Below are 12,514 nucleotides of genomic sequence, written 5' to 3'. Positions count from 1 at the left end.
CCCCTGGGATCTGTATATATGTCACCTTCCATGGTAACAGGGATTTTACAGATGGGCTGAAGCACGTCGAGATGTCAGCATCCTGGACCACATGGTTTGTTCCAGTGTAATCTCAAGAGTCCTTTTCAGAAAGAGGGTGGTAGAGTCAGAGACAGAAAAGGTAATGAATGGAGTGGATGTCAGAGAAAAGAGAGGGTGCTACATTGGTCATTGGGAAAATGGCAGAAGGAGCCATAAGGTAAGGAATGCAGATAGTGTTTGGAACGTGGAAAAGTCAAGAAAATGAATTCTCTTCTAAGGTTCCCACAAGGAAGCCTTTTGCCTTGACTTTAGCCCAGTAAGCAGATTTCAGACTTCTGACTTCCAGGACTATACGATTAATAAGTCTGTTTTTTTTTTTTTTTTTGAACCTCTAAGTTTGTGTTAATTTGTACAGCAGCAAGAGGAATCTAATATAGCCCGCTACCATAGATTCTTTACACAGCAGAAGAACCTTCTTAAAAATTAAAATCCTTCCACAGCAGCCCTAAGCATTTAAAGAGGCTAAAATAATAACATGTCCGTCAAGGCTCTGTTTTATGGATTAAGTCCCTCCCAAACCCCTATGTTGAAGGCCTAACCCCCAACACCTCCGAAGGTCACCTTATTTGGCCATAGGGTCTTCATACAGGTAATCCAGGTAAAGTGAGCTCATTAGAGTGAACACCAGTCTACTATGATGACTGTGCTCACAGAAAGGGGAAATTTAAACAAAGAAACACAAAGAACACAATGGGAAGAGACAGAGGGAGAAACCAAGGAGAGAGGCCTGAAAAAGTTCCTTCCCCCGAAGCCCTCAGAAGGATCCAACTCCACCAACAACTTAATTTTGGACTTTCAGCCTCCAGAACTTTGAGACAGTAAATCTCTGTTGTTAAACCATTCCAGTGGCTGGTACTTGGCTACAGCAGCCTTGCAGACGAATACACCCTACACGACCAGACCTCTGCCCTACCTTTCCAGGTTGATCCGGAACTAGTCTCTCCTCTCCTCTCTGCCTTCCAGCCATAGAGCCTAGCTCTTCTGTGCCTTTGTGTACACTGCGGTGCACTCCCCCGACCCCAACACACACTTCTCTTTATCTGGTCCACGCCTCTTCAGGTGTCATCGGCCCGCATTATTCATTCATATCACACTGACCTTTTCTGTAACAGCACATATAAAATGTTTTAATTACAAATGTATTTCGGAGATTATTCTGTTCATGTCTGTCAGGGACTGTGCCTAATTGTTACCCACTATATACACGGCACCTAGTAAATCATCGAGCATGTAATAGACACTGAGTAAGTATCTCTTGAATGAAGGGATAAATTCGTGGTCTGAGACACAGGATCTCTGGTCAAACCTGCTTCAAATTCACATGACTCTCACCTCAGCCTTGCATGTCAAGAACAGAAATCTCAGAGGCCATCCCTTGGAGTCTTGGTAAAAGACTCCAGAAATAGCATCGTCCCTGTCTGTATTTTAACTTTGTATATTGAGGACCTAGAGTCCCAGAGGAAAGGACCCCACCAGAGACAGCTGGGCAAAAAGAGTCAGGTTTAGGGGCACCTGCTAAGTCAACAGAGCATATAGTGCTTGATGTAGGGGGTCCCGAGCTCAAGCCCCACATTGGATATAGGGTTTACTTTAAAAAAAAAAAAAAAGGGCCATGTTTCCACCATAGGGAAACCATTTCCGTACTGTGTCCGCAAGATGGTAACTTTTTAAAAAATTACCTATTTTTAAAAAGATCTCTCTGCCCAACGTGAGACTCAAACTCACAACTCTGAGATCAAGAGCTGCTTGCTCTTCCAACTCAGGCAGCCAGGTGCCCCAGGATGGGAACATTCCTGATATGCCCAAGCAAGGAACAATCTTGTGAAAAGAAATGAAACAATCAAGTACTCCCCATCACAAAACCCAACAACAACAAAAAGGAAGTTTAAAAGGAAAGCAAGTTGTAAGGAAATGCTATCCTACTGAAGTTGGAGGACTTCATCTGTCCCCAACATTTTCCTTGTTGAGGAGATACTGTGACAGGGGCATGGTGACATCCGCTTCCAACCTCCCTTCCACTTCATTTGTGTAGTCGCCACTGCAGTCAGAAATGGTGCCAAAAGTCATGGAACCAGATAAGATACTTCAGACCTGATGTATACATATCTTTGCTTCATAACACTGCCATTTCCTTTGTTAGCTGTTAATGCTCTTCGTTTTCATACAGTTTCCTAATACATGCTAAAAATCTCCCTTCGGCATACAAGAGGGCAAAGAACACTGGTGTCAATTTGCCAAGACTCCTTTTTCAAATTGCTCTTGGGTGACAAGCTTATGAGTCACGATGTTGGTGCTGTAAATTCATTATAGATTCTCATATCATGGCCCATCATCTCAGTCAGACATGCTTTCGAGACTTCTCAATAGCACTAGCAATTGGTTGTTTTCTTTCGGGCTGCTTTAATATTCTACTCTTTGGCATCTGATGTGCATTATGGAAAAACTGAAAATACCCCCAATTAAAGTTGTCGACTGCAATACTAATTCAGAGCTAGCCATCAAGGCTGAGGGCTTCCGTTTAATCTGAAATTCAGGCTTTGAAGGTTAGCCATCTCTGAGATGTGAGATGGTGTTAACACAGCACCATTGATTCAAATGTTTTCACAGCTGAATTTCTTGTTTCAGTCATCATCCCAATCAAGCCATCTGGTCCTTTTGGCCATTAGGAAGACCAAATCAAATTAACCATTCAATCTCTGGGCAATCGACCCATAAAATGATCAATATAATCAATTTTGTCAAGCTAGCCTCAGTGTGCAGAGGAAAGCTACTAGAACACCACACTTGAGGGAATGCAGATTGCTTTCCTTTCCCTGTCAGCTAGCACAGAATGATATTTTAGTACTTCTATGGTAGAGGTATCTTTAATAAATAATGACAGCTCAGTACTTAATGTTGGTTGAGTTTCGGGATTTTAAATATTAAACTTCACAAAACACCGATGCAAATGTTAAGTCCGTTTTTCAAAATATAAGTAGTGATTGGTTTCCTTTGGTCATCCATAACATTCAGTGTGCGCTCCTTCATGTGACCAGAATGTTAAAAGAGAAATGAAAAGCCAAGAAATGAATGAGGAGACAGGAATCACACTGAATTACATAAAGGCAGTTATTAAACTACTGAACCCCAAAGAAAACAACACTTTGTGGAGAAATAATTATTTGAGCGTATTCATATTTCAAGGCACTGAGAAACAAATTTTGAAAAAGCCTGGGTATGGTTAAAGGTACAAATAAATCATAAAATGTTGACTGAAATATTCCTAAGAATTAAATTGAACTGTTTTTTTCCAAGCCTAGAAGCCATAAATCTTTGTAACTTTTGCTAGAACTCAGTTTCGGTAAACAACATTTGTAATATTTGCAAATGAGTTAAGGAGACTATAATCATGATGTTTCCATCCTCTGATTGTATATATTAAGAGCTGTATAAGGTCTTAATGTTTGTTACTCCTTGTGGGGGAGTTAGGTGTGTTACGTTATTTCCATATACATCTAGAGTATTCTATTTTACATCTTAAAATTGGGTCATCACAGCCAGAAAATTCACACCAAATTACATTTCCTGGACACACAGGCAGAGTTGTCAAAATATTCTCATCAGCTGAGTAAATTTTTGCTCAGAGCAAAAACAGCAGACTGGAAAACACAAACACCCTGTAAGCTATCAATTAGCCCACACATGAGAATAAACTCATATCACATAGAAATTACGTCTGTGACATAAAACCCACACGGGCAAGTATGCACATGAACGCATATAGAGCTACACACTTGATGGCATTCTTTTGAAATCATTTTTTAGAAAAAAATTCTCCTCGGCAGAAATCGTTGCCCCCTGATTAGAAAATAGAAGGCATTACTGTCATTTGAATTATAGGAACACATTTCAGTGTGTCAAATGCCAACATAGCAAGAGAATCAAGAGTCACACGTTAACCTTTAGTAATGGAACCCATCAAGAAATCTGAGGCTGAAGAAAACAGTACGAACCCGACATCCTCATTCATCTCAAGGCCTAGAGATAGACGCCAGGCTGAAATCAGAGATCAGAAAGGAGGAGCCTCATAATGGGTTCTCCAGGAGGAGGGCTGTTTCTGGGAAAGATTCTGGGAGAAAGCTCCACCAGCCATGTGCAAAAAAGATTCCAAGTAAACATGATTATAAAGAAGATGAATTAAAAAGGTAAAAAGCAACAGGGTCCGTGATTAAAGTGGAACATAGTGATGGCTACGGCCGAATGGTTTTATGATGAAGATTCTATACAACGGAGTGAAAAAATGGGCCAAAATAATGTGTCTTCCCCCTTCATGATTAAGCCAGCTACTTGTGTTCTTTATCTGCTACAGAAACCTGCTCTATTAATTATTCGTTTGCTCTTCCATCCTCAGTAACTTCCACATTACTGGGTCTTTCTTCTCTGCCTAAAATTAAGCACGAATCTATATGACTTCAAAATAATAAAAAAATAAGAAAACAAAACAGAAATCTTCCCTCAGCCCTGAATCCTTCTCACCTGTCAAATTATCACTCTCCTTCCTTCTGCAAGTAAAGCCCTTGATAAAGTAGTCTGTATTTGTTTTCCTCCCATCAGCTCACTGTGACAATTTAATGAATATTTAATGAGCACCTACTAAGTACCAAGTGGTATACAAGAGGCTGAGAACGCAAAGACGAATAAATACATGATCCTAACCCTAAAGGACTATGGAGCTGGTAGTGGGGAAAAAATGTGTAAGTAAGTGTTCCACTGTCAGAAGTCTAGTGATGGAAACTCAAAACCCAAACAGGTTATGATATGTGTGTGTGCGTGCACGCATGCACCCGTGCACATGTGGACAGAGATCCCTCGTGATTTGACTCTCACTACTACTCACTACTCAAAACTCCAGAACCAAATACATGCAGATCACGTGGTATTCTTTCTGATCTGAAGCATCACAATCCACACTTGGAAACCAAACAGACTTGGATAGTGAGGGATACATGGTTTTATAGTAAGATGTGAGGTTTCAAATACCACAAATAGGTACAAAATAAGTAGTGTAACTTCTGCTATAAAACCAAGACTAATTTCACGTTTGACAAACTTAATCCTGGAGATTTTCAGACTCTTGGTCCCTCTTTCATTCTTGATCCTTTCCTTCACTGCTCTTCATGACAAAATTTATTCTCTACATTTCTGCATGCACGTGTCACTTTCTTAGCACCGTTTAGTGCCTACCCCATGCCCATGTTATGTAAAGTGCGGTCCAACGTCAAATTTCATCTCAGAGCTTAACAAAGATGTATAATCTCAGGCCCTATCCCACAAAACAATCAAAATCTGCAACTTGAAAAGATACCCAGGCATCTCATAGACACCTTAAATATCAATAAATGCAGGAAAAGCCTTGGCAAAGTCCAACATCCATTCCTGATAAAACTCTTAGCAAAGTAGGATTATAGGGGAACTTCCTCAACCTGAGGAAACTACAAAACCATAGCTTTCATATTTAATGGTAAGCGATTAAATGCCCGCCTTTAGTGATGAGGAACACAGCAAGCAGGTTCACTCTTCCAACTCCTTTTTCAACTCCTTTTTTCAACATATTTTCCAGAGAAACTAGCCACTGCAAAAGGCAAAAGGTAGAAGGTTAGAAAAACACCTAAAATGGGGCGCCTGGGTGGCTCAGTGGGTTAAGCCGCTGCCTTCAGCTCAGGTCATAATCTCAGAGTCCTGGGATCGAGTCCCGCATCGGGCTCTCTGCTCAGCAGAGAGCCTGCTTCCCTCTCTCTCTCTCTGCCTGCCTCTCCATCTACTTGTGATTTCCCTCTGTCAAATAAATAAATAAAATCTTTAAAAAAAAAAGAAAAACACCTAAAATGCACATAATCAAAAGTGAGAAATAAAACTTTATCTATAGATGGCACGATTATGTAGAAAGCCTCAAGAAGAATAGAAAAGAGCTAATAAAACAAGTGAATTTAGCAAGGTCTCAGGATACAAGGTTAACATGTAAAAATAAACTATACTAGCAATGAAAAACTGGAAATTGAAATGCAATATGCAATTTACAGTAGCATCAAAAAACAAAATACTGGTCTAAATTAATCTAGGAGAATAGGTTTAAGATATGTATGCGGTGGAGGGGGGAAACCCTGCAAAACATTGTTGGCAAATGTCAGAGAAGACCTAAATAAATGGCAATACATGCAACATTGATGGATTGGGAAACTCAATACTGTTTGAAGGTCAAATCTCTCCAAACTAATCTACAAGTTCAATGCAATTACAATCAAAATCCAAGCAGGAATTGTTTGTACAGGCAGACAAGTTGGCTTTGAAAAACATTCATAAGGAAAGGGAAAGGAACAAGTATAGTCAAGACAATTTTGAAGAACAAATTTGGAATGAGCCTATTTGATCTTAAAGCTTACTATATAGCTACAGGAATCATAGAGTGTGGTATTAGCAAAGGACAGACACAGATTGATGGGACAGAACAGAGTCCAGAAATGGACCCACACAAGTACAACCATTTGATTAAGACAAAGAATAAAAACAATGGTCTGTGTATATTTGGATATCCATATGCAAAGAAATGACCTTGATCCATCTATTATACACAAAAATTAACAAAAACTGAATCATAGATTTAAATGTTAAACCTAAAACTATAAAAGATCTAGATGGAAATATCACCTATGTAACCTTGGTTTAGTGATAGATTTTTTTCATATAACATGACAAAATGTGATCCGTGAAAAAAATGTCAAATTAAGAACTCCAAAACCACTATTAAGATAACAAAGAGAGGGGCGCCTGAGTGGCTGAGTGGGTTAGGCCTCTGCCTTCGGCTTGCGTCATGATCACAGCTGAGGTCCTGGGATCGAGCCCCCCATCAGGCTCTCTGCTCAGCAGGCAGCCTGCTTCCCCTTCCTCTCTCTCTCATTCTCTGCCTGCCCCTCTGCCTACTTGTGATCTCTCTCTCTCTCTGTCAAATAAATAAAATCTTTAAAAAAAAAAAAAAGATAACAAAAAGAGGGGATCCTGGGTAGCACAGCTGGTAAATCGTCTGACTCTTGGTTTGATCTCCAGGTTGTGGGATTGAGCCCCACATCAGGCTCTGCACTTAGCACAGAGTCTGCCTAAGTTTCTCTCTTCCTCTCCCTCCACACCTCCCCTCCCCATAGTCTCTCTCAAATAAATATTTTTTAAAAACTAGATAAGAAAGCATAAGACTCAGAAAAAACATGTGAATAATATGTATCATAAATGAGTTGTATCCAGCATATATAAAATATATGTTACCATATGATCCAGCAATTCCAGTTCTAGGTATACATCCAAAAGAATTGAAAACATATATATTCAATACACTTTACATGAAAGTTGATAGCAGGATTATTCATAAAAACCAAGAGATGAAAACAACCCAAAGATTCGTCAACTGATGAATGGATCAGCAAATGTGGTATACCCATACAATGAATGGATATACAATAAAAGGAATGAGGTTCCTACTACAACGGATAGTCCTTGAATAAATATGAATAAATATAAATAAATAAATACTGAGTGAAAGAAGCCAGACACAAAGGGCTATGTATTATACAACTGAATTTATGCAAACTATCCAGAGAATGCAAATTCATTAGTTGTTGCCAGGGGCTGGGGGAAGAAGAAATGAAGACTGATTGTTAATGACTACCGGATCTCTCTTTGGGGTAACAAAATAAGATAGTAGTGAGGGCTGCATAATTTTATGAATGTACTAAAACCCAGCAATTTGCTTACTTGAAAACAGTGAATTTTATCTGGGATTTAAATCATATCTCAATTAAAAATACGTAATTAGAAAAACTCAGTAATAACAAAGTAATTAAAAATGGGCAAAATATTTTAATAGAAATCCCACAAAAGATATACAAATGGCAAATAAAGATATGAGAAGGTCTTCATATTTAACAATAAGCAGATTAAAATTAAAACCACAATTAGATATGACTAAATACTACTTAGAATACTATAATTTTAAAAAAAAAGGACCAATATTACTGAGTAACATTCATATGTTAATCTTAGGCACTGCCACTTTTTGGAAGACACTTTGGTAGTGTCTTACAAAGTTAAACATAAAGCTTACCATACACCCCAATAAACCTACTTCTAAAATTTTACCATAGTGAAATTAAACATGGTGTTTTCACAGAAAACCTGTATACTCTGAAGTGGAAACAACCTAAATGTCTTGAACTTGTGGATGGATGGATGGATGGATGGATGGAAGTGATACATCCATAAAATGGAGTGTTACATGGCAATAAAAAGGAATGAACTACTGATAGAGTCAACAACATGGACCAATCTCACGAATGCATGACAGCCAGTACAGAAACGCTATACAATGTATGGTTCCTTTTTTATGACATTCTGGAAAAGGCAAAACCATAGACTGCTAACAGATGAGTGGTTGTTGGGCTCAGAGTCTGGGGAAGGTTTGGTTATGAAGGATCAAGGGGGATTTATGTACTAATTGAATAGTCCATTAACTGAATTGTAAAGAGGGGGACTCTTCCTGTATGAAATATACACCTTCAAAAGTGGGGGAACATGCAGCTCAAGTATGCCTTTCTCTGTGAAACTTCTTTTTCAGTTTCACTGACAAAATTCTGTTTGTCCCTTTTTGAAAGTCTTATTAATTTATTTGAGAGAGCATGCACACATGTGAGCAGGCAGGGGTTGGGGAAATAGGGTGGGCGGAGGGGAGGGAAAGAATCTCAACAAGATGTCCTCGTGAGCACAGAGCCCCAGATGGGCTCCACCCCATGACCCTGACATCATGACCTGAGCCAGAATCAAGAGTCTGATGCTTAGCCCACTGAGCCACCCAGGCGCCCGTTCGTCTTCTTCTGACAACTTCATTATAACATGTATCCAACTTTCTGTTTTATTATTACTAGGTAGGCATCCTAATTTCACATTTGACTGTGACTGCCTGGATGGTGCGTTGCAACCTTCCCATCTTCAGCACCGCTGGTCTTTGCACACAACAGCTGTTCCAGAAATATTTTAAGCGATGGGGGTTGGGGGGACAGGGGGAAAAACTTCGAACGTTTGTGAGCCTGGATGAGTGAGGCAAGGATGGCACCCCTAACAAAAACAAGGAGCAAAGGAAGGCCAAGAGTTAAGTCAACAGCACACGAAATGGCACAATGCACATGACCACGCCCCCCCCCCCCCCCCGCACGTATCTATCCACACTACGCGTCACAAACCTTCAGCGGTGGGGACATTGAGAGCCCAGGCACAGTGAGCCCAGTATGACTGCATCCAGATGGGAATCTAGCAAATCAGGAATGCTGAGACAAGTAGGATAAGCAACTGAAATCCCAACAGGGAAGCCAGTGACCCCAGGAAAACTCCAAATTCCAAGGGTCACAGGACATGATGCCTTTTCGCCCAGAAGACAAGAACATGAACTAAGGCAGCATCTGCGAATGGCTTGCTGCAGAGAGAATGATGTGAAGACTAAAGTGCAAACCTTAATAACAACGGCAACTGCATTTACATAGCGCTTTCTACTTTTCAAACTGTTTTCCCAGTCATTATCTTGTTTGGTCCTTGTAGGTTTTTTAATTAGCAAAGCTATTTACATATTATACATATTTATCATCTTTTCCCATCACCAAATAAAGCAATAACATTTCCACATAGACATTCAGGATTCATTTCTTATTAGCTCAATACTCTCAGATTTTCCAGTTTTCCTTCATAGACATAGCTCAGTCCTCTTTTTCTTCTTGCCTACTTTGCTCTTTATGCCAGTATTCCTCCAGCATCTTTCATTTACCTATAGTAACAGGTTTTTCTTCATATATATATATTTTTTTTTCTATTAGGATATAATTTAAATATAACATACTAGTTTCAGTCATACATGATTCAATATTTCTCCGCATCTCACAGTGATCACAAGTCTATGGCATCCATCACTACGCATAGCTAGAATTTTTTCCCTGAAGTGAGAACTTTTAAGATCTAGTCTCAGCAATTTTCCAATATACAATACAGTATTAACTGCAGTCACTATGTTATATATCACATTCCTAGGACTTATTTATTATACCTGGAAATGTATGCCTTTTTTTAAAGATTTTATTTTTATTTATTTGACAGAGAGAGAGATCACAAGTAGGCACAGAAGCAGGCAGACGGGGCGAGGGGGAAGCAGGCTCCCCGCTGAGCAGAGAGCCGGATGTGGGGCTCGATCCCAGGACTCTGGGTTCATGACCTGAGCCAAAGGCAGAGGCTTAACCCACTGAGCTACCCAGGCTCCTCTATACCTTTAAAAAAAAAAAAAAAGATTTTATTCATCTATTTGAGAGAACAAATGGGGACACAAGCAGAACGAGAGGATTAAGCAGACTCTTCATGGAGCATGGAGCCCTATGTGAGGCTCGATTACTTGAGCCTGAGAACATGACCTGGGTGAAAATCAAGGATTGGTCGCTTAACCGACTGAGCCACCCAGGAACCCCAGTTTATACCTTTGATCACCTTCACCCATTCATCACCAACCCACACACACACTGAGTTTTTATCTCCCCAAGTATGATTCTATAACCTCTCTCTTTTCTGCTTTAATAGAACCTGAGGGAATTTTCGGTGTATTTGCTACTATCATGAATAATCCAACTAACTCAGAAAGATTTTCAGTGGGATGCCTCCAAAGACGAAGAGCTTAAGCAATCTCTTCTTCCTCTTCATAATCTTCCCTTGAGCAAGTATGGTGTCGCCTCTGAAACTCTGCATTAATTTTTAAGAAGTAGTTTATTATCTTCTGCACAGCATTATAGCTTTGTCCTGGTACTTCTAGTTCCTGCATCCTCTTAAAGAAGACACTTCAACCATTCTCTTTATTGAGTTCTTCAGTTCCAGTTTCACAAGCAAAGGTTCATTTATTTTCTTATAACCCTTTCATTTCTCACTTGTCTTAAATCCTGTCTTTAGTGGCCTCTACAACACCACTTTTAGTTTTGGAAAATGTTTTCCCTGGGGCGCCTGGGTGGCTCAGTCGGTTAAGCATCTGCCTTCAGCTCAGGTCACGATCCCAGGGACCTGAGACCAAGCCCCATGTCGGGTGCCCAGCATTTCTCCTTCCTCGCCCGTCCCTCTGCTTCTGCTCCCTTGCTCTCTGTCGAATAAATAAAATCTTTAAAAAAGAGTTTTTCCCTTTTCAGTGGAGGAAAAGATTTCCATGAGTCATTTATGCTTTTGTCTTTCAATGCTGTGCAGATACTCTGTGTAGGAAGCTACAACATGGGTAAACCTCAGAAACCTTGTAAGGAGAAGAAGCCGGTCAAAGAAGACCACTTATCATATGATCCCATTTACATAAAAAGTCTAGAAGGGACAAATCCATAAAGAGAAAAAAAACAGATTAGAAGTTCCCTGGGGAATGGGAGAATTAGGAGTTATTGTTAATGGATATAGGGTCTCTTTTGGGGGAGAGATGAAAATTAAAATTTAGACTGTCAAAATAGTTGTACAATCCTCTAAGTTAACTAAAAGAAAAAAAAAACACACTGAACTGTAAGTTTAAAATGGACAAGGCTTTGGTATGTAAACTACACCTCAGTAAACTTGTTTACAGAGAAAAACAACTGTGATGTAAAGATCAAGCTTCAGGCTTCAGAGTCAGAACATACCAGACCCTCCTTCTTCCTGTGACTCAAAGTTGACTTCCTCCTGATTATCAGTAGGAACCACATATTACTAAAATATGTGAAAACTGGCAACTCAAAATGTTTAAAAAGTCTTAACCGCATGAGCCAATGATGATTCCAAATTGCCCACGATTGCCCTCGTACTGACCACCATTTTGCTTATACTGTCCACATACTGCCAATACTATACTTCTCTGCTGTGCCGCCCCTCATTGTTCCTATAAGCTCCAAATATTCAGGCGGTATAATGTAACAGCAAATAGGATAGTCATTACTAATCAGAGTACTGGAATAAGACAAATCTAGATTTGCATTATGGTTCTACAACTTAGCTGTCTAATCGTAAAGAGTTGTCTTGAGGGGCACCTGGGTGGCTCAGTGGGTTAAAGCCTCTACCTTCCGCTCAGATTGTGATCCCAGGGTCCTGGGATCGAGCCCCGCATCGGGCTCTCTGCTCCACAGGGAGCCTGCTTCCTCCTCTTTCTCTGCCTGCCTCTCTGCCTACTTGTGATCTCTGTCAAATAAATAAATAAAATATTAAAAAAAAGAGTTGTCTTGACTTCCCTAAGTCTTGGGGCCCTCATTTATAAAATGGCATGAATGATAATACCTCTCCCCACCTTAGAGTGTTGCATTATTTAGGGGATTTAAAGGGATATGACAGACATCGTCTTTGGGGTGATCCATGGTAGATGTTTTGAGGGCAACTGACCCACAGCCTG

At 40.0% G+C, this 12,514-nt stretch overlaps 1 long non-coding RNA gene across 1 annotated transcript in view; it reads right to left on the bottom strand.

The window, feature by feature from the left end:
* Window positions 1–12,514, bottom strand: part of LOC132006916 (uncharacterized) — a 181,066-nt gene that overhangs the window by 73,057 nt on the left and 95,495 nt on the right. The window lies entirely within an intron of this gene.

The sequence above is a fragment of the Mustela nigripes genome, chromosome X (genome assembly GCF_022355385.1).
Source record: "Mustela nigripes isolate SB6536 chromosome X, MUSNIG.SB6536, whole genome shotgun sequence".
Taxonomy (NCBI): domain Eukaryota; kingdom Metazoa; phylum Chordata; class Mammalia; order Carnivora; family Mustelidae; genus Mustela; species Mustela nigripes.
Note: the sequence above shows the minus strand (reverse complement) of the source record. Positions and strands in the feature narration are given on the sequence as shown.